Source organism: Tauraco erythrolophus, chromosome 7, assembly GCF_009769465.1.
Source record: "Tauraco erythrolophus isolate bTauEry1 chromosome 7, bTauEry1.pri, whole genome shotgun sequence".
NCBI classification, from domain to species: Eukaryota; Metazoa; Chordata; class Aves; order Musophagiformes; family Musophagidae; genus Tauraco; species Tauraco erythrolophus.
The window spans coordinates 12519966-12542958 of record NC_141471.1 but is presented as its reverse complement, the minus strand read 5'-3'; positions in this window follow the sequence as shown (position 1 = coordinate 12542958).

Sequence of the window (22993 nt, the reverse complement as noted above, 5' to 3'; positions counted from 1 at the left end):
TTATAATTCATTCTTAACATATGTTTCAGTCAGATTCATTGTGAACACTTAGTTTTAATTTTTATACCAAATTGCTGTCAATTCCTATGGAAAAAATTAAACTAACCTGCAGAGTGGTGACTTGTATTTAAGAATTCAAACAGCCTTACAACAGCTATTTTAAAAAGTTGATATCCTAAGCTAAAAAATTAATTGTAGAAGTTAAATTTAAGACTTTCTCTAATATGGGAAATGGTAGGCACGCCTTGTCCTGTCCCTTATTACTTTATCTAGTTATGAATACATCTAGCATCTCAGATCTCACACTGGATTCTCTTTGTATTTTATGTTGCAGGTTTATGATATTTTTGGGGTGTGAAGCCCTAAATGATTTGGGACCTAAGCTCCAGCATTTCAGAAGTGCTCTCATCATCTTCAGAGATTCCCAAATTGGAAGAGTGTTTATGAGAGGGTAGAAAGTGAAGTAGAGAGTGACGTCCTTGGGTCTTCTGGTTCCACTTGCTTTTTTTCCATTATGCTGTTCTGCATAATTTCAGTTTCAGAATTCATTTTTCCTTTGAAAATATCTGAGAATCAGTTTGACTTGTTGGGTTGAGAACTCCACAGAGTATTTTTGTGACTGTTGTTATTCTAACCACAGAAGGTGGAGGGCTGGGATCCAGACCCTAAGAGCTTTCAAATCTGTGGCATTCACTGCCCAGGAAATTGCCTTTACTTTCTTACTCTGACCTGTCCTATCGAAACCAAGGTGCTGTGGGACATTCAGGACCCTTAAGAGGAAGAGAAATCTGCAACCCAGCAGATAAGGTAGTGCAGAGGGAGTTCTGGCCTCAATTTTCTGTTTCCAGCCCTATTTGCTTTTTGGTAAAAGCCTCTGCCTGTAAGGGAGATTGTGTACCTCAGTCTTTGGAGGCCTGTATATCTCCCGTCTTTTGGTGAAGACTCTATCTAGTATGTCTACATTTTCATCTCCCAGTGTTCTAGTTTCAGTTGGGACAGAGTTAGCTCTTTTTAGCAGCTGGAAGAGTTCTGTGTTTTGGTTTTAGTCTGGGATTTGCTATGAGAAGAATGCTGATAGCGCATTGATGTTTATAGTTGGCACTGAGACCTCAAGGACTTTCAGCTGCCGTGTTCTTGCCAGCGTGCAGGAGTACAACAGGATAGGGGGAGCATGGCTGGGACAGAGGGTCCACGACTCTCCTTATGATTTGAGCTGAGACTTAGGATTGAGGGGCAAATTGGCCAATGAAGTATTCCATATTATGCAGTGTCATGCTCAGTATAAAAATGAAGGTTGACCAGAAAAAAGGGCTTTTGCTTTTCGAAGGGCTCTCACTCTCGGACTCTCGGAGTGCTCTCTCTCTCTTGCACTCTCTTTTCAGGCCTCTCACTCATCCAGGATTGCAGTGTTGGGACTGATCTGTTTCAGGATCGTTAGTCCAGGACATGATGGACCTTGGTCACTGGGTGGTGACCATTTACACTGTACATCACTTGTTTGCATATATTATTATCATTCTACATATATATATATTCTTAGTAGTAGTAGTATTAAATTGTTCTTACCTCAACCCATGGGTCTCTGTCCCTTTTCCCCTTTAATTCTATTCCCCATCCCCTGGGTGTGGAGGAGGGTGAGCAAGCAGCTATGTGGCGTTTAGTTGCCAGTCGGGCTAAGCCACGACCCCTAGCTGTCTTTTCAAGAGTGGTTATGATGAGGTCTGACTCTGCCAGTGTGTGCCAGACTGTGCCTGAAAGCATGTGGGTCCCTTTACACTTCCCTTCTGTATCCTAATGAAACACAGAGGCATCCAGAGTCCATAGCTTCTTGAATGAGAGTAAGCTTGTAGATCCCAAAGAAAACAGGTAGGTGTCAAGGGAACTTTGAGATCAAGAGGACAGACATGTAATGAATACCATCTGATCAGTCTTTTTATATCACACTGTTCCTGAATCTTTTGGGTGTTTCGGAGACGATGTTTAGTTTTCTCCTATATGTCAATTCTTGTTTAGTAGCTCAGATCAAAACAGAAACTGGATAGCCAGAAGAAAATATTTTTGAGGAGTCTGTCAAAACAAGTTTTTCTTAATTGCAATGGATTAAAAAGTGTAACTACTGGCAATTTCTCACCTTGCCTTATTTCCCCATCCTTTTTCTTCACACTGGACAGACCTGTTCCAACATTACAGACTGGCTTCAATACACAAAATCTTTCTAATAAATTTCAGTCTTGTTTCAGATATTGCCACTGTGCTGGAACTACTCTTGTGAGGGTTTGTAATGGGGATCTGTTGCTTCAAGCTAACTGAGAAGCTCCTTCTTTCATTGTCTTGATTTATCAGCAGCCTTTGATACTCTCGACCATGGGGTCCTATTACACTGCCTTCAGCACCTCCTGGGTTTTTCAGGCTCCTCGCTGGCTTGTTTCACATCTTATTTAATGGAGCACTGTCTCTACGGTTATATACTGCAGTTCTCTCATCATACTGATGCCTAAAGCTGTGTTGTGCAATTGGATTTTGATGGTGTAATTTGCCATGACAGCACTGCAGTATAGTAAAATTCTCACTTTTGTTTTTTAATTATTTATATATAATATACATACCAGGTGTACAAGGGTGATAATTGTTTGAGAAACTATGCAGCTGATTGTTTATGGATCTGTATGATAATGTGATCTCTTACAATATTTGACACTTGTATGTAACTGAATTAGGTTCTAAGACCATATGGTGTTAAACTTGCAGGTTTTGTGTTGAGAAAAAGCTATTTTTAAACAATTTAAGAAGGTAGATGATATTACTACATGTATTCTTTCCTTCTCATTACCATGCATTGAAAGAAAAGTGTTCTTCCTGTTAACAAGAACTGACTGTTTCATACAGTCTTTTTACTGTTTCCATCATTTGTTGATTTTAATGCAAAAGCAGTAACTTGGCAACAGAGCTTGGACATCAGAAAAGTAAATGTGAAAAACATCCCAGGGTAAAAGTTTGTTCTCTGTCTCTGCTTCTTACAGCCACAGGTCAGAGACACCCTTCTTTCTATCTGGATCTCCTGCCATTCATCCATTTTGTGGCATCCTGTACAGCAGAGAAGATATGCCTCCTCTCTGCTGCAGGGCTTTAGCAGATGTGGGGTCAGCATCCCTCCAGACCTGACTGAAATAGTCCCCTGCATGTTTGTCTGTGAAGACCTCCTTTAAAGTTATCTGAAAATTATGAATTGGGTTTGATGTATTTTCTAGGGAACTGCCTGAGCATCATTACCAAGAAAGAACATTGGTTGTTTTTACTATTTCATATCTCATGAGCTTCTGAGATAAGTATTTCCCATTCTGGTAATTCTAGAGCTTTATAGTGAATCTGAGATTTGTAGTCACTAATTCAAAATAAAGCCATTCTTCACTAGGTTGACTAGTACTTCATAGATTTCATAGATTTCATAGATTTCTAGGTTGGAAAAGACCTTAGAGATCATCGAGTCCAACCATCCCTAATCCCCATTAAACCATATCCTCAAGTAGATCATCCACCCTATTCTTAAACACATCCAGGGATGGGGACTCAACCACCTCCCTGGGCAGCCTATTCCAGTGGCTGACAACAACTTCCCAACCTGAATCTCCCCTGACTAAGCTTATGCCCATTTCCCCTTGTTCTATCACCCATCACTAATGTAAAGAGCCCCTCCCCCACCTCCCCACCATCTTTTCTCAAGTATTTATAGGCTGTAATCAGGTCTCCCCTCAGCCTTCTCTTCTCCAGGCTAAACAGCCCCAACTCCCTTAGCCGCTCCTCATAAGCTTTATTTTCCAGCCCCTTCACCAGTTTAGTCGCCCTTCTTTGGACTCGCTCCAGGAGCTCAATATCTCTCTTAAAGCGAGGGGCCCAAAACTGGACACAATATTCCAGGTGCGGCCTCACCAGTGCCGAGTACAGGGGCAGGATCACTTCCCTGCTCCTGCTGGTCACACTATTCTTGATACACGCCAGTATCCCATTGGCCTTTTTGGCCACCTGGGCACACTGCTGGCTCATATCAAGCCGGTAGTCAACCAAGACCCCCAGGCCCTTCTCCGCCAGGCAGCTCTCCAGCCACTCTTCCCCGAGCCTATAGCGATGCTTGGGGTTTTTATACCCCAAGTGAAGGACTCTGCACTTGGCCTTATTAAAGCTCATGCCATTGGCCTCAGCCCAACAATCCAGTCTGTTCAAATCCCTCTGAAGGGCCTCCCTACCCTCGAGCAGATCGACACAGCCTCCCAGCTTGGTGTCATCCGCAAATTTACTGAGGGTACCTTCAATCCCCTCATCCAGGTCATTGATAAAGATGTTAAACAGAACTGGACCCAGCACTGAGCCCTGGGTTATTTTGTTGTTGTTGTTAGAACGAGGCCAATTAAAATATTTCCAATGAAAAGTCTACAGCCCATTTCTCATTTCCACCTGAAGTTCTTTGATACACAAAATACTTTGTAGTAGAACTGGGAAAGTTAAGAATTATCTATGTGATCCCTTGCATTGCCAGGATTTTTTTGCTATCTTCGTTTTCCTCTTTCCAGTTTATAATTTCTTTTGTGGACAACCATGCCAGGTACAGCGATGTAAGAGAAATGGTGAGGTTTTCAGTCCTTGATTTTGCAGTCACACTCCCAAGACCTCCAGCATGCCTTTGTTCCCTGGCCCACCATTGTTCTTCCAATTAGAACTGCGGTGAGAATCTGCAGTGTTGCATCAATTTATGTTCTGTCCAAATTCATGGAAATTATATTTTGGGATTAAAATGCCACTTCACTAATCCACGCTGAATATCTGAGATAGTTCTCACCTTTTTCCTGTGTATCTATGTTCATGACCACAAAATACATATGGAATCCTCCTCATGCTTGATATGGAATTTTCTCCAGCGTGAGAAGAATAGCCTTCATTTACAATGCCATCTTCAGACAGCCAACCTGCCTTCACTAGGGGCAAGTCGTGCCTGACTAATTTAGTGGCCTTCTACGACAAAGCTACAGCACTGGTTGATGTGGGGAAAGCAACGGATGTCATTTTCCTGGACTTGTGAAAGGCGTTCGACACTGTCCCACATGATATCCTTGTCTCTAAAATGGAGAGACATGGATTTGACAGATGGACCACTCGGTGGATAAAGAACTGGCTGGATGGTCGCACTCAAAGAGTTGTAGTCAATAGTGCGATGTCTACATGGAGACCAGTGTCAAGCGGTGTCCCTCAGGGGTCTGTTCTGGGTCCAGTGCTGTTCAACATCTTTGACAGCAACATGGATGATGGCATTGAGTGCACCCTCAGTAAGTTTGCCGATGACACCAAGTTGTGTGGTGCCATGGATTCACGTGGATTCTGCAATTTTTCTTTGCTAGTTTAGAAGCCAATGTTCGTGACTCTAGGAGGGCAACATAAGAAGGACATGGAGCTATTGGAGTGGGTCCAGAGGAGGGCCACGAAGATGATACAAGGGCTGGAACACCTCTGCTATGAAGACAGGCTGAGAGTTGGGGCTGTTCAGTCTGGAGAAGAGAAGGCTCCGGGGTGATCTTATCGCAGCTTTCCAGTACCTAAAGGGAGACTACAGGAAAGCTGGAGAGGAACTTTTTACAAGGGTGTGTAGTGACAGGACAAGGGGCAATGGCTTTAAACTGAAAGAGGGGAGATTTCGATTAGATATAAGGAAGAAATTTTTTACATTGAGGGTGGTGAGGCACTGGAACAGGTTGGCCTAGAGAAGTTGTGGATGCCCCATCCCTGGAAGTGTTCAAGGCCAGGTTGGATGAGGCTTTGGGCAACCTGGTGTAGTGGAGGATTTCTCTGCCCATGGCAGGGTGTTTGGAACTAGATGATTTTTAAGGTCCCTTCCAACCCTAACCATTCTATATGATTCTATGATTCTTTCAGTGGACCAATAGCTACGCCTGCACTGTTAAAAGCATCAGGGAATAAGCCTGAGCTCTGGGTCTCAGACCACTTATTGCTTAAATGCTAACATTTCTGAGTGGGAGATTGGCCCCCCTTCACCACTCCTAGGCAGTCAGGAGGATGTCGGGCTCTGAAGGGACAGACTCAGCGGCAGGTGCTACAGCGTGCAGACCCAACCAGCCAGTGCTAGCTAGTCTCAAGGCCAATGAATGGTTATCATCAATGTTTTATTCATTTTAGACACAGCTAACAAATCTGCATCTTACGGGGAAAAACGCCCGAGTTGAGAGCTGGCAGCTATTAGCAGCGAAAAACAAAGGTAGTTTGGGGCTAAGAATGGGAAACTTGTTGTGTCAGAGCCACGCCTCTGTTAACAAAACCAGGCAGATTAGGGTGTATTTCTATAGCACTGGTAATTTCATTTGGTTTTCTCTGAGCTGACATTGAAAGCGGAAAAGGTGTAAATACATGACACCCACCAGCCTTCCCTGTAAGGACTCTCGCGTTCCTGTAGGCAGAGCTTCCACCCTGATTCCTCACCTTCAGCTGGGCTCACCAAGCAACTGCCATGTTAGCTCATTGCAAATTAGATGAGATTTCTGAGTTTGTGGGATCCTTCTGATAGCAGCCTGACCTTCAACATGCTAGGACATTATCTACATCAAGTTTTTTTCCATATTAGAGATGGGCTTACAGGATGAAATTCAGTGAGATTTGTTAAGGTGTTTAGCTCCAGTGTTTTGGTTCAGCCTCATTTCTACTGCCTTATACTTTGCGCTTTCCATTAGGTGAAGCATAATTTAAAAATGCGGGAAGAATCCCCCTTTTGAAAGCACTTGCTATCATCTTTGCACGGCCCTCACTTCCAAATGCAGCAAAGTAAAGCAGTGTGGAATCCATTCATTAAATGACACATTAAGCAGTCAGTACCTTTTTTCTATATTGCCTGCAATAAAATATATTCAAAGCACTTCATATTTCATTAAAATTATCACTGAAATGATTTTCATCTAATGTTATTTCTGCTTTTAATAGAAAGGCCCTGCAAAATGAATAACTGAACATTTTTCCTTCCATTCTTTCTCTTTTTACAATTATGATATTGAAAATATCCCACAAGTGAGGGAATGACCCATAAATTGAGTTATGAAGGTCATGTTCTAGGAAGAGCAGATATTTTCCATATATCTTTAAAGTCACAATCAGCCCTATTGGGTACAAGCTATTTTAGTTCATAGTGAATCTTAAAACTAATCTCTGAGTATGATATAAGACTGTTTAGAGTAGTCTATATTTACTTTGAAGTGTATGTTTCAAATACCTGTAAGTACTTGATCATTGTTCTTTTTGTAGGCAAAAAAAAACTTTGTAGACAGAATAATTTCTTTTTTTGATCTTAAGCTTATTGAGAAAATAGATAAACATAAGCTTTGATGCAGGTATTTCAGATGGGTGCAAGATACCCTGGTAAGCATGAAAGTAGAAGTGCAGCTCACGCAGAAGTTACAAAGAGGAGTAAATCCACGGGGAGTGTGGAAAAAAATCTATATTTATAGAAATAAAGATAACTCACAGAATTGTGATTAAAATAATCCTACATCTGACATAAATAATGGTTTCCAATTAAACATTTAAGAGGTGTTTATGTGGCTACAAAAGAGGAACATTGGAAGTTCTTTAGCTTTCAATACGGTATTTAGTCAGGATTGTCTCTTAATTTTGAATGTTAATGTAATAGGCACAGGTCATATCATAGAAAGGAAGTTATGAGAAACTGTATGCCCTTAAGCAGAACAATGGGGATTAATATAAAGCAAGTAGGTTTATCACATAATAATGTGCTATTTTTTAACAGCTTTAATATGAGTTGTAATTATAAATATTCCATCTGCAGAATTAGGAAAGAATACTGAGATAAAGAGGGGAAAAAAATTAAATTTGGGTCAAGAAATGAAAAAAGAAAAAGCAAAGAACAGGCAATTATTTCTTGGCACTACGATTTGGAAAGTCACAGTCATGCTCCATCCTGGTATCCTGCGAAGACATGCAGACAATGGAGTGCAAAGCTGAAGTAGCAGGAATTCATGTACTGGAGGAAATAATACAATCAGATAAACTATTTAGTTGGCTACTTCTTTCAATGACCAGAAATTAAATTTTATGTCTTGAATGGTCTTCCCAAGCTAAAAGGTGATACTCTTCATGTGTTAGTATTTAGAACAGCAGCACTTCAGGGACTGTGTGGCTGTTGAGATCCACGCTTTAGCCCCTTAGTTTGTTCTGTTTGAATGCTGTTTATCAGATTTTTTACAGACCACCTTATTTCCTTTCTCTTAGGTCAGCCTGCTTAGCTTCTGCACCTCACATGCTGCAGGTGTCCCCTTAGAGATACCAAGGCTCTGGCCTCATCAGTACCCTGCCGAGACCTTTATCGGTTGCAGGCAGAGAGTTTTCTGATTGGATTAAAGATTGATTATACACTAATCACACCATCTAGACAGGCAGACAGGCAGCTTGTGGTCAATTGGATCTTGTAATCAGTGCTGGGATAATAACACGCGTGCAGCTGGGATTGTTGAACAGCAGGTTTCGACGCACAGCCTCCGTACTCTGAAAAAGACCATTTACATCTTAGACATCTTTGAGAAGAAATGGATAGTCAATTTGCCAGCAGGAACATTAGTTGAAAGCATTTCCCAAAGCATTAAGACTGCTATTCTAATGGTGGCAAGTGCCTTAATTTCCGAAAGCTATCTGCAAAGGTCTCCACAAAAGGTCCACAAAAATAGCTGCAGCCCACTGACTGCACGTTTGTAAGCCTCAGAGATATTAAAAATTTGCCACTTTCCAACTATATCAGCTAAACATTACGATGACGTTTTACTTACCTTGGATCAACTCAATCTTCACTTTTGAAAACAGCAAATCTCCTCGAGTTGAATTTGCCCCTGACACCTCGACTCATTGTGAGATGCAGCCCATGCTTTAAGTGTACAGGTGAGATAAACAGAACCGCAGAATATATTGTCTCTGCGGTTGATTTAAGTAGCCATGTGTTCACATGTCTGTAAAAGAAATCACCACACACAGAGACACATTCCTTCAGAAAATAGATGGTTCTGCAGCTGAGAAAGTGTGTTAGCAGGTTGCTGTTTGAGCATGTTTCTGTGGGGAACAACGATGGATGAGTAGCCCTTGGAATCGTCACTCTATGGCATTAAAATTAGAGGTCTAAATGTGTTTTGATGTTGCTGAGTGTAACTTTTTGCACAGATGTTCTGTTTTGGAGATCAAGACTTCCTTACTTTTTCAGGGCAGGGGTGGAAAGGAGGGAATCACACAGTTTTCTCTCTGCTCCTGTCTGGATTTTTCACGGGACAGGTATTCAACAAATATGACCATTAGGAACCACTTTTGGAGAAGACTTCCCTGCTCACATATTATTTTGCAAATACATTGGTAAAAAAAAAAAAACATTTTTTGTTGTTTCAAAGGTCAGAAAAAATGCATTTTCTTGTAAAATTGTGGCAGCTCTAATCAATGCATAGGCTCAAACATATAAGAGGGTTTAGGATTTTTGTCAGTAAACAGTAATGATGGACATGGCAACCAAACGGCATTTCTAGAGATTTTTTTTCTTTCAACTACTGTGTGTTAAACAGAACCATGCTTCAAAATACATGTATTTGAAAACACCAGCTAGAACTGTTAGGATTTACCCCTGCTTCAAAGCCAAACAGAACTGCATGTAGAAAAAGTGATAGCCATCTATAGCATGACTTTTTGTTATCTACATGTTTAGAAACACCATCTGATTTTTCAAGAAATTGCACAAGAATAAGTTTGGATAGGAGGCTCTGTAGCAACACAAATATCACTATAATATAGTGGGATACCAAATGTGTGAGAACATTCACACTTTCAGTGTGGAGCAATAAAATATATTTCAGCATTTCTTTTAACTTGTAAACATGTGCAGATAATGATTACCTTGTGCTCTCAGTTTGCAAGCTGTAATTACAATACCTGCAGAAAGGCAACAGTGAATAGAATCCTAATCACGGAGGGCGGCTTCTACCTAGCAGAGATTCAAGCAATATTTATTTCATTTTTAAAATTGAGAGTTCCCTTAAAAACTTAAAGTATGAGCAAAATTCAGAGCTAAAGGATACTCTATTTTCAGATTCTCATTATGGAATGGAAAGCTTTTCTAAATTTGTTATAAACATTTAAAATTTAGGCAAATTCAAAGGGCCATTTAATTTTCTTAATTTTGTCTTTTCTAGCCAGTAAATTTTGAAGATTTTTCTAAAATTAAAGAAAAAAAAAAGAAAAAAAAAACGCACCAATACCGACTGTTGGCTTCAGTGATTCTTTTGAGTAAAAATTATGGATCTCAAGCTCTGACAATGGGTTTTATTTACTTCAGGAAGATTTCATGCAGTACCATCATAACTATTATTTCATTTAAAGATTCGGGATTTGACTTTCTCTAGGTAAAGATGGGCTAATTATCCAAAGTTTGGAAATCTTAAAAAACACTTAGCAACTCTAACTATTAATATCTTTGTGTGAATGTTGACTATAAAATTGTCGTGGTTTTAGGCCGATCCAGCAACTAAACTTCACGCAGCCAGTCTCTCACTCCAGTAAAGTGGAGAGGAGAAAAATATAATAAAAGGACTGAGGGTCGAGACAAGAACAGAGGGAGCACCCACCAACCATGGTCCTGGACAAAAGCGACTCGGGTTTCTCAAAGCAAAACAATTTATTAACTGTTACTTAAAAGGACAAAGGGAAACAAAACCAGTTACTTGAGAGGGTAAAAAGAAACAAAACCAGATCTTAAAACCGACACCTTCCTTCCCCCCCCACCCCCCCCTTTCCTTTTCCTCCCGGCTCTACCTCCTTCCCCCAGCAGTGCAGGGGGCAGGGACTGGGGGAGTGCAGGTCAGTTCATTCCATGCTGTTACTGCCGCTTCTCTCTTAAAGGAAGAAGAGTCTTTACACCCTTTTCTCTTGCTCCAGTGGATCCCCTACTCACGAGGAAAAATCCACAAACTTCTCCAGCGTGAGTCCAGCCCACAGGAAACAATCTTTCCCCATCGGATTGCGCCAGCGTGGGCTTTACCACAGTCTCGGATTCTTAGGCAGTTGTTGCCACTCGCTCTGGCGTGGGTGGTCACGCAGACTCCAGATACCTCTCTACCTTGTCATGCGTCCCAACACGATCGTCCTCAGGCTCAGGCATCTCATCTCCATGGGCTGTGAGTGGGTCTCTGCTCCACCGAGGCCATCCTGGTTGCAGGGGGCCGCCTGCCGTCTCGCCACTGACTGCAGGGGAAACTCAGCTCCGGCACACCTCCTCCCGCTCCATCCTCACTGACCTGGTGTCAATGCGGCCATTTCTCTCAGTTCTCAGTCCTCTCTGGATGAACTCAGCCCAGTGGGCACTCCGGGAGTGGGGCGCTCCCCGAGTTCCCCAGCCGGCTCTGCCGCCGCCATTCTCAGCGGGTGGTGCCGGCCCAACGCAGGCAGCCGCCCGGCCGGGAGCCAGGGAGCGGGGGCAGTGCCCTCCTCCGTTCTCTCCTCACTCCTGGGCAAAGCAGCTTTTTTTTTTTTTTGGTTCCTTTGTCCTGACTTAAATAGGGCAATTCGCAGAGGCACTGATTGGCTCAACCCCGAGTGGGATGGGAATTCCGATCTCGTGGGCAGAACCAGGTCTGACCCGGTTCCAAAACCAGGGAGGTCACAGGGAGAAAAGTCCCTCTCCTGCCACCAGAATCCCGCCCCTCCCCCCATCAAACCATGACAAAAATTTATGATTTTCTCTTCATTGTAAGCATTAATCAACAACTATAAACTATGTATCATCTTTGCTGTGCAGAATAACTTTTGGAGTAGAGTACTTTGCATTTTATTTTGGAAACGTAAATGTTACTGCAGAGGTGAAACCCTCTTTCCACAATCTTGATGAAGAAGTGTTAAAATAAGGTTGCTACATCAACTGTTCCTGAGAGTAGACTGTGGCTTATTGTTATTAAATGCAACTTAATGAACTGTTGATTGATATAACTGTAACCTACAGTAGCTCTCTCTATATATATACCATGACTGTGAGAAATCTGTAGATTTTATAACATCTATCCATTGGAAATGCAAGTTTTAGATCAGTTCATGTTTCCTTGCTTTTGTTGTCCATGAGGGTCCCTTCCAACCCAAATCATTCTATTATACCAAAACTCCTTCCAAAATGGGAGAGAAGACTGCCCCTGCGAAGTGCAAAATTAATTTTGCCCAGCTGCTTGTAAGGAGCTCTGCAAGGGAGACTATAACTTCCATTGGGACCAAGAGTAAGGATAAGTGACATCTCCTCCTTTCACGTGGTCTTCAGGTATACCTATGAGGAGCATCCCCATGGCCAGGGCTTCCTTCCCTAGGACCACAGAGGTAGAAGGCAGAGAGCACAGCAAGGAGATGACAGAGCAACAGGAGGTTTCCTGAAAGGGATGGCAGACAAAAAAAACAAGAGATAAGCACATCCTCCTCTTTGTAAATGATGGCATGACAGAGGAATATCAAGAATTTAAAATCTGGGAATTATCAGTGACATTAAATCTATGCTGAAGCATTTAGTGTCACACTTGGTTACTACATGGAAGGGAATGCATCTAATAAAAACGTCTGGAGATGCAAAAGCTTGTGATTTCATTCATTATTTTTGTGATTTCATTCATTATTTTTATTTTTGCATTTGGAATAAAAGTATTTCTTGACAGTGGATTCACATCTTGAAGTAATGTCCAAAATGAAGAGAGATGTGGGGTTTAAAAATCAAAACAAAAGACTTTATTTCTCCTTTGGCACCCTGAAAAGTCTGCATAGGTTTGTACATATTCTGATTACCTCTGTCTCTCCTGAATGAACTTTTCCTTTTCTATATTATTCCAGTCTATTAAAACTCAAATCCAGGCTTGAAATGAAGGTAAAAATATCCATTCTCCTCATGATTCAAATACTGTCAGAACAACTATTGTAGACTTTAGTAAAAATCAGTGAAAATCAAACATGTTGTCCACCTCACCTTCCACCTGAAGGCCACAAATACAGATCTCCTTCCAAACACCTCTAGATGAGAACAGTTTCAATCTAAATTGTATAATAGCTTGAGTCCTGGAGCCTCTCAGTAAACTTCAGTACATACAAGATATGACCCACCTATCCCAGTGAGTTTCTCATTTTTGTACTGAGTAGTAGTGTTTGTGATAGCATTGGCAAAAGGAATTTATTTCTTTAAAAGTAAAACATATCTGATTAATACGGATAGCTGAAGAATCTGAAGGTGGATATGATCTATTCATTGCAACAGGTTTGGCAACGACTGAGGCAGAGGAGAAGAACTTAGTTATTAGCTGTGTTTAAATAGCAGTCATAGGTCATAGAATCATAGAATCATAGAATGGTTAGGGCTGGAAGGGACCTTCAAAGGTCATCTAGTCCAACCCCCCTGCAAGGAACAGGGATATCTCCAACTAGATCAGGTTGCTCAGGGCCTCATCCAACCGGGCCTTGAACGTCTCCAGGGATGGAGCATCCACCACCTCTCTGGGCAACCTGTTCCAGTGTTCTACAACTCTCATGGTAAAAAATTTTTTCCTAATATCCAACCTGAATCTACCTCCCTCTATTTTAAAACCATTACCCCTTGTCCTATCACAACAGGCCCTCCTGAACAGCCTCTCCCCATCTTTCCTGTAGGCCCCCTTGAGGTACTGGAAGACCGCTATAAGGTCACCCCGGAGCCTCCTCTTCTCCAGGCTGAACAGCCCCAACTCTTTCAGCCTGTCCTCATAGGAAAGGTTCTCCAGCCCTCTGATCATCTTCGTGGCCCTCCTCTGGACCCTCTCCAACTGGTCCATGTCCTTCTTATGTTGGGGGCTCCAGAACTGGACGCAGTACTCCAGGTGAGGTCTCACGAGGGCAGAGTAGAGGGGGAGAATCACCTCTCTCGACCTGCTGGCCACGCTCCTCTTGATGCAGCCCAGGACGCGGTTGGCCTTCTGGGCCACAAGAGCACATTGCCGGCTCATATTGAGCTTCTCGTCCACCAGTACTCCCAAGTCCTTCTCCTCAGGGCTGCTCTCGATCCATTCACCACCCAGTCTGTATTTGTGCGTGGGATTGCCACGACCCAGATGTAGGACCTTGCATTTGGCCTGGTTGAACATCATGAGGTTGACACGGGCCCACCTCTCCAGCCTGTCGAGGTCCCTCTGGATGGCATCCCTCCCTTCCAGCGTGTCAACAGCACCACACAGCTTGGTGTCGTCGGCAAACTTGCTGAGGGTGCACTCCATGCCACTGTCCACGTCACCAACAAAGATGTTGAAGAGGTCAGTGTAGCTTCAGTAGATAAACCAGAAAGAAATAGGGAGAACTATGAGAAATTCTATTAAAATACACACTGTTTATGCTGATATCTTTTTTTAATTAATTAAAATCTCCATAAAAAAGAAAAGATTCCAGTGATGCATACATACATGCCCATGTTTGCCCAGGTCACTTGTACAAATATTGCATTTTAATCAATCCCATTGGGCAATTTCAAAATATCTAATGAAAGTTTATATAGAACATTTCCATTAAAATCTCATCTCCTGAACAGAAACATCTCTTATGGAAATCTACATGAAATTCCTTTACGCAGGCGAGGTACTGATTTAAAACATGAACCATCTATTTACTGTCATTTAGTTACAGATTGCCATAAATTAATTCATATTTAGCACTTTAACTCAAGTTAAGGAGAAAAGAGAAAGTTGGAAGTCAGCATAAGATATGAATATATGTGATAAAAATTCAGTAGCAATGATCATTGCCTTCTAATAGAGTCATTGAAGGTTAAGGTAAAGGTTGTCAAAAAGAGAAAAGTTCCCCATCATTTAATGTTCTGCTGATGAAATGACTAATAATTTCACTCGGGGTTGTGAAATTGATACAAAGTTGGAGAATTAAATTATATGGAAGATGTTGTTGAAAAGAATAAAATACTCTTTTCACTGCTAAAGATGGAAGAGCAGAGACTTTCAACTCGATGGATGACGGGAGTGAGGAAGGCTCTACACATAAACTCAGCAAGGAATAAAAGTTGAAGTCAACAAGGCTGTATGCTAGCAAGTACTGAGAAACCACGTGAAATGGCGATGTGAAACTTAAGGACAGCCTTGGCTGCAGTGACCACGACACGGTGGAGTTCAAGATCCACGGGGCAGCAAGGAAACTATACAGCAAGCTCTGTGCCCTAGACTTCAAGAAGGCAGACTTCGGCCTCTTCAAGGACCTGATGGGCAAAGTGCCGTGGGAGGCGGCCCTGGAGGGACGAGAGGCCCAGGAAAGTTGGTCCACATTCAAGGAGCACCTCCTCCAAGCTCAGCAGAGGTGCATCCCGATGAAGAACAAGTCAGGCAAAAAGACCAGGAAGCCTGCGTGGATGAGCAAGGAGCTCCTGGACCAACTGAAAATGAAGAGGATAGCCTACAGAGGGTGGAAGCGGAGACAGATAGCCTGGGAGGAATACAGAGAAACTGTACGAGTGACCAGGGATCAGGTGAGGAAGGCTAAAGCCCTGAAGGAATTGAATTTGGCAAGGGATATAAAAAGCAATAAGAAATGCTTCTATAGGTATGTAGGGGACAAAAGGAAGTCCAAAGAGAATGTAGGCCCCCTCTGGAAGGATACTGGTGCTCTGGTTACCCGGGACATAAAGAAGGCTGAGTTACTCAATGACTTTTTTGCCTCAGTCTTCACTGATAAAGCCTCTTGTCTTACCACCCAAGCTGTGGAAAGAACTAACAGGGACTGTGAGGATGAACCACCACCCACTGTACTTGAAGAGCAGGTTCGGGACCATCTGAGGAACTTGAAGGTGCACAAGTCCATGGGACCTGATGAGATCCATCCGCAGGTCCCGAAGGAACTGGCAGATGAAGTTGCCAAGCCACTGGCCATTGTATTTGAGAAGTCGTGGTGGTTTGGCGAGGTCCCCGATGACTGGAAGAGAGGGAACATAACCCCCATTTTTAAAAAGGGGAACAAGGAGGACCTGGGCAACTACAGGCCAGTCAGCCTCACCTCTGTGCCTGGCAAGGTCATGGAGCAGATTCTCCTGGGAACCATGCTAAGGCACATGGAGAGCAAGGAGGTGGTGGGTGACAGCCAACATGGCTTCACCAAAGGCAGATCGTGCCTGACCAACTTGGTGGCCTTTTATGATGGGGTGACAGCATCGGTGGACAAGGGTCGACCAACGGATATCATCTACCTGGACTTGTGCAAAGCTTTTGACACTGTCCCGCACGACATTCTTCTCTCTAAACTAGAGAGGCATGGGTTTGATGGATGGACCACTCAATGGATAAGGAATTGGCTCAATGGCCGCACTCAGAGAGTAGTGGTCAACGGCTCGATGTCCAAGTGGAGACCGGTCACAAGTGGCGTCCCTCAGGGGTCCGTGTTGGGCCCGGCCCTCTTCAATATCTTTGTCGGTGACGTGGACAGTGGCATGGAGTGCACCCTCAGCAAGTTCGCCGATGACACCAAGCTGTGTGGTGCCGTCGACACGCTGGAAGGGAGGGATGCCATCCAGAGGGACCTCGACAGGCTGGAGAGGTGGGCCCGTACCAACCTCATGAAGTTCAACCAGGCCAAGTGCAAGGTCCTACATCTGGGTCATGGCAATCCCACGCACAAATACAGACTGGGTGGTGAATGGATCGAGAGCAGCCCTGAGGAGAAGGACTTGGGAGTACTGGTGGACGAGAAGCTCAATATGAGCCGGCAATGTGCTCTTACGGCCCAGAAGGCCAACCGCATCCTGGGCTGCATCAAAAGGAGCGTGGCCAGCAGGTCGAGAGAGGTGATTCTCCCCCTCTACTCTGCCCTCGTGAGACCTCACCTGGAGTATTGCGTCCAGTTCTGGAGCCCCCAACATAAGAAGGACATGGACCAGTTGGAGAGGGTCCAGAGGAGGGCCACGAAGATGATCAGAGGGCTGGAGAACCTTTCCTATGAGGACAGGCTGAAAGAGTTGGGGCTGTTCAGCCTGGAGAAGAGGAGGCTCCGGGGTGACCTTATAGCGGTCTTCCAGTACCTCAAGGGGGCCTACAGGAAAGATGGGGAGAGGCTGTTCAGGAGGGCCTGTTGTGATAGGACAAGGGGTAATGGTTTTAAAATAGAGGGAGGTAGATTCAGATTGGATATTAGGAAAAAATTTTTACCATGAGAGTTGTAGAACACTGGAACAGGTTGCCCAGAGAGGTGGTGGATGCTCCATCCCTGGAGACGTTCAAGGCCAGGTTGGACGAGGCCCTGAGCAACCTGATCTAGTTGGAGATATCCCTGTTCCGTGCAGGGGGGTTGGACTAGATGACCTTTGAAGGTCCCTTCCAGCCCTAACCATTCTATGATTCTATGATTCTATGATTCTATGAAATGCTAGAAGTGGTACCGGGAGCTGGACAGGATGAGTGAGTGAGCAAAGAGCTCAGTCAAATTTAAGCGGGAAAGTCTGGGTAAGGAAAGGGAGTATGTGTGAAAGGAAAAAAAAGAGTAGTTTCAAGGGTGAAGTGAGGTTTGCCTCTATGGTAACATCCACAAAGCAAAGCCATATTATCTGCAGATTTGAATCTGAAGTGGACTAACTGAAGAAAACCCTGAGTGCACTTCTGTTAAAAACGCAGATCATACCCTGCCCTCAGATGAATATCTCTGTATAGCATGATATGCTCAGTAAAATTAAAGTTCCCAAGTAAATACAAGGGTAAATAATTTATAGTTGCATTTACTTCTTTTATATCTGAATATAAAAGTCTCCCTAAGCAAATCATCAATGGACATGGCTTGTTTAATCAAAGGAATTACTATCTTGTACATCTTGTGAGGAGTTTATAAATATTTTTTTTTTCCTTGGGAAAAAAAGGCAAGCCCAGTTGCAGGGCTGTAGTACATCTTATTTCAGACAGTTAATGTTGTTTGATTCCTCCCCATAGACCTGGCACCAGTATAGTGTTTGCCCTAAGGGAGGTTAAGCCTAACCAGGACAAGGTCTCATTACTTTTAAGGAGAATTTTCACTGCAAAAATACTGCTTGCGATAGCCAGTATAGAAAAATAGCAAGATGCTGTTTTAAAACAAAATCAAAACATATTGTAAAGAAACAGTAATGCCATAGGGATTTTTTGCTCTCTAGAACTGCTGGGGGTGTTGCAGACAAGAGGATCTAGTATATAGATTTACTGCTTAGTGTATTTGTTTGTTGGTTTGTTTTTAAGCTGAAAAATCTATTTACATCCCTTAAGTCTTCAAAGAAAACCTTTCTTCCAGAATTGTTTTAGAGAATGCCAGAAACAGAGCGCTATAGCATAGTACAAGGATTACAGAAGTCAAGTAAATTTCTTTCCAGTCTCTAAACATAAATTACATTAACTTTCTGTGCTTCCATTTTTCTCTTGTTTTTATTAAACGTAGCTCCGTGTTTCATGTAGTAATCCCAGCTGTTGTGTAATGAAGGCATCTGAGGTACTAGCTCTCTAGTGAGGATAGTCTCGGTGGTATTAAGCTGCGAAATTATGAAAGACTTCTCTTGGCTATAATACCAAACTGAACAGGTTCTTGTAGGATAAAGTCCATTCCTACACTAGATACACAACTTTGAGGAAAAGACAGTTTATTTTATAGTTCTTTGATAAAATGGAGACAAGTTTACTTTGTTTACTTAAACAGAAGACTGTTGATTTCAAAAGTGTTCAATGTTATCCTTTTCAATATTATTTATTGAACTTGGAAATAGGAATAGGATTTTTTAGATAATGAGTTTTTGTTTAAAGAGTAAGGTAGTTTCCTAATGCAGTCTGCTATGATTATAACATGAGAATCCATAATGGTCATCAGTAAAGATGTGGGACAACTAAACGCAATAGAAAAATTTCATTATAGAGACCCAGAACATGACATATGTAGTGCTTATTGGTTTTGGACCATTATGCTAACACAGCAAACATAGCTGACAAATTAATCTAGGCTTTTCTTTTTTTTTTTTTTTTTTTTTTTTTGAAGCAGTTATGACACTTAATTATGCACTGTTTCCTCTCTTCACCACTGTCATAAATATTGCTACTTGTCCTACAAGATGGCATGGTTGTGCTTTGCTAAGCAATTTCTTGACATTAATGGAAATAATCCAAATAAATATATAGGTTGCATGGAAAACGTGCATACGTAATCATGCAGCCAATGACAGTCCTTATCAGCAGCATCCTGAGATTGTTGCTCTATATTTCAGTGCAAGAGCCAGCTTCTGCTGATTTGGCATCCCATTTTGCAGTTATTCACATTTACTAGTATGTTTTTGTACAAAGAAACTGCACTGAAGTTGGAAAGGTTTCTTCGAGTAATTGTTAAAGCATTGAGACCTTGCGGAACTGTGGTATCTGTTTCTGTGGGAAATGATGCTTTAGTCTTTGTAACTTCAGAACAAGGCATTCTGAAAAGCATCTGCTTGTGAGTAAATACAGATAACGTTGTTCATGTCTGTTGCTGAGTGCTACTCAGATGATGATCCTACCTAGCATGCAACAAGTTTTCACCTGTACAATTCCTATTAGGTTCAGGTGATGGTTCAATTCCCCATCAGTTGCTGGCAAAGACTGCTCCCTTCGTGTGCCCTTTGAGTGCTCAGCAGCAGAGATGAGATTAAACCCTTACTCCACTACTGCACAGGGCACGTATAGAAGGGCCATGAGGCTCAAATTAAGTAGTTGTATAAATACCCAGGCCTCCTACACGAATTCAGTTTGGCAACAGCCCAGCAGTAAATAGTGCTGCACAGATGACCTTAATCAAATAAAATGCTTGGAGAAGTAAATGGCCTTCAGTGGACTTTGACTCAGGATAGTGCTTTTGTTTATGAGCCATCTTGCGCTCTGGAACTGGTTTTGCTTAAAAATCTCAATATATTGAGCCTCTCACCTAGCTCCTTCCTCTCTGAGACAGATTTGTAATGCTGAGGTATTAACTGGTAAAAAAGATGCATTGACTGCGCTTCTGTCAGCCTGTTCCTGCAATGAAAGTTTTGTCCATTGAAACGTAACTGGATATATTTCATGCTTTATATCATATCATAGGATCTGGACCTGATGTCAGATGCTTCATAGTTCTCTGTATTGAATCACTGCTATTGAATCACTGCTAATACTTCCATTCTTTCTGTATCAGAAAACATACATTCTTGGAAATAGAACTACATGATGTGATAACCCCATCTCCAAATAGTGAACTGACTATAGAAGTCTTAAAACTGATCATTAAGAAGCCTTTAGAGTTGTGCAACCCTGAAAAACACAGAAACCTCATGGAGGGGCTGCGAGTCAACTTTAACAGATAAAGTAATTTCCTAGATTATGATATTCTTTGACCACTGTATTAATTCATCCTTTTCAATTGGGTGAATTTCCTCTTTAGTAGAAAACTGCATGGCCTGGAAATAGGAATGATTTCTGCTCAAAAGCTGGACATCTGTATGTCAGAAGAAAAAAAAAAACAAAACAAAACAGTCTATAATGCTGAAGGCTGGCAAAGTCAGTTAAATGCACTTAATTTGATTTTAGCTATCTCAGACTCCAATGAATTGTTCTCTAATAGGAATGGATTTTATAAACAACCCAATACACAGGATCCATAATGTTACCTTAAAAAGCAAGACAATCTGAACCAATCCTTTCTTTAGACAAACTTGGATCTTCTTCTTTAAAATCAGAATCTGGACTTTATCTTTCCTGCCATACCATATATTGTCCCTACCTAAAATGTGTTGGAGAGACACATACAGAAATAAGTCTGTAAGCAGCAGAACAAATTGTATTGGATTGGTTTCTTTAATGAAAAGGTATTTCAAAAACAAGCATTCGATATTATAATTTTAATTGAATGTATGAATAGGCATTTAACAAGACAATCAGATTTTTATTAAAGAATAAATGTAGTTTTATAATACAGGCATCTAGCTTTTTCTTCTATGTGATAATTGTAAATGAAGAATCTATAATAACCATCAATAAAGACCTGGAAAAATGAAATGCAATGGTGGAATTACAATATAGGAGCCCATCATGTGACACAGGTAATGCTTATTGGTTTTGAACAAGCATCAAACAAAGTAAAAATTTGATTTCCTGTGGGTCTGTGACTCAAGGTTGCAAATATACTCTGCTGTGTAACAAAGGGCTCATGTTGCTGCCTTTCCCTTGCGAGCACAGTAGTAAGGTTTTTGATCTGTAGTGGTCACCTTTGTCCATAAAATATGTAGATATAGAATATCTTTGAAGTTTCTGCCCACTAGCTTTGGCTGAATTTCGCCAAAGAATCCCAGAAGCTTTAAAGGTGACAGTTAGAGGAGTAAATTCTCAGGAAACTGGGTGGAAGAAATGACTGCTCAAAATAGACTGGGTCATACAAGAACGAGATGAAGCTTGTGCCAGTGTCAATTACTACATAAATTTAGTGATATGATTCACACTGACATATTTTATATTTGTACTGGTGATTTTCACTGACGTTTAACTCGAACATGTAGCTCCATAAAGGGAAAGAAAACTTGTGTGAGAAGAATAGTGAAATCCAGATTATTTTTTTAATACTGAGTGGTAAGTCTCAACTACTTATTTTACTGTTCAGGATTTGGCATGATCAAATTCTATGTCATAAATCTATCTCAGACAAAATCCATCACTGGACCAAATTCCTCTTTACTTTGAGCTCATAGTTTTATTTATGGCTATAATTTGATCAATGATTTGAATAGAAGGCTTTATACTGTACATCTGTTATGCCAAAAAAAATAGAACATGATTTTCACTGTGTGATGCATGTGAGGAGCTAACATCATATACTGCCATCTATTACACAAATACAGCTCTGCTCGCTGAAATGTGTATGTGTAAATTTAGCGTGTAGATTCATTTTACATCTGAGGTATACTGCTGCCAAAAGGGGCTGCTCCACTCTCTGCTAATCACACAGCCTTGTTGTCACTGCATTGGATGCAGTAATTAGAAGACTGCAGGATAGAATTGAAATATATTTGTCATGTTACTTTTCTGTCACAAAAGCCAATCAGCCTGTCCTACATGATACTAAATGTTACTTTCTGGCTTTCTGGCAATACTCCTCAATACTTAGATGAAAGTGACATGTAACTGGCAGATGGAAATTAGGAATTAATTCTCTCTGTTCTTGTTTTGGGAAGATAAAGGAAAGAGGAGGACGGAACAGGACACACGTCTTAAACTGCCCAAACATGAGACAATTGTAGCTCTTATGGCTGACCTGTAAGGTATTTTCAGCTTATCCTATCAGACCTTTATGGCTTTGTAGATTTTACCTTTCTCAGTGTGGCTCTGTCCATCTGGGAAAAAACGTACCACAACAGGTCTGGAGATGTGGTTGGCTCTATACACAAGAGAAGCGAGCAATTGTCTAGGGTAGCAACTGTTGCGACAAAGTGATAAACTGTAGCTTCTAAGACAGAATTTCCCAGAGATCTTTCTGATCTCCACAACTTTTAGTGAGGTAAGCAACCGTAATCCAGAATAATTGTGTTGTTGAGTTTTAAAGAAATGTAGAATAATCTGCATGATGATGCACCAAAGCACATGAAGTTCTCTATACAGTTGAGTTTTTTGTGGGTTTTTTGTTGTTTTTTCTTTTTTCTCCCAGAATACAAAGGCAGTTTGTGTATTATTCATCTTTGTAAGTGAGATGGAAACAGAGTGATGAAATGTACTATTGGCTCAGGATCCATCCAAGACTCAGGCTGGCGGGAGCAGGGCTGAGAAGGTGCTGCTGTGTGTCTGCCCAGTTCTGATATACCTAAGCATCTTAATTGAAGAATATATAGAAAGAATCAGAGGGAATCCAGAGTAAATAACAAAGTACCCTTAAAAAGATGAGGCTGAGAACTAAGAGTTGATACAAGTATGCACAACAGATGAAGAAAAAG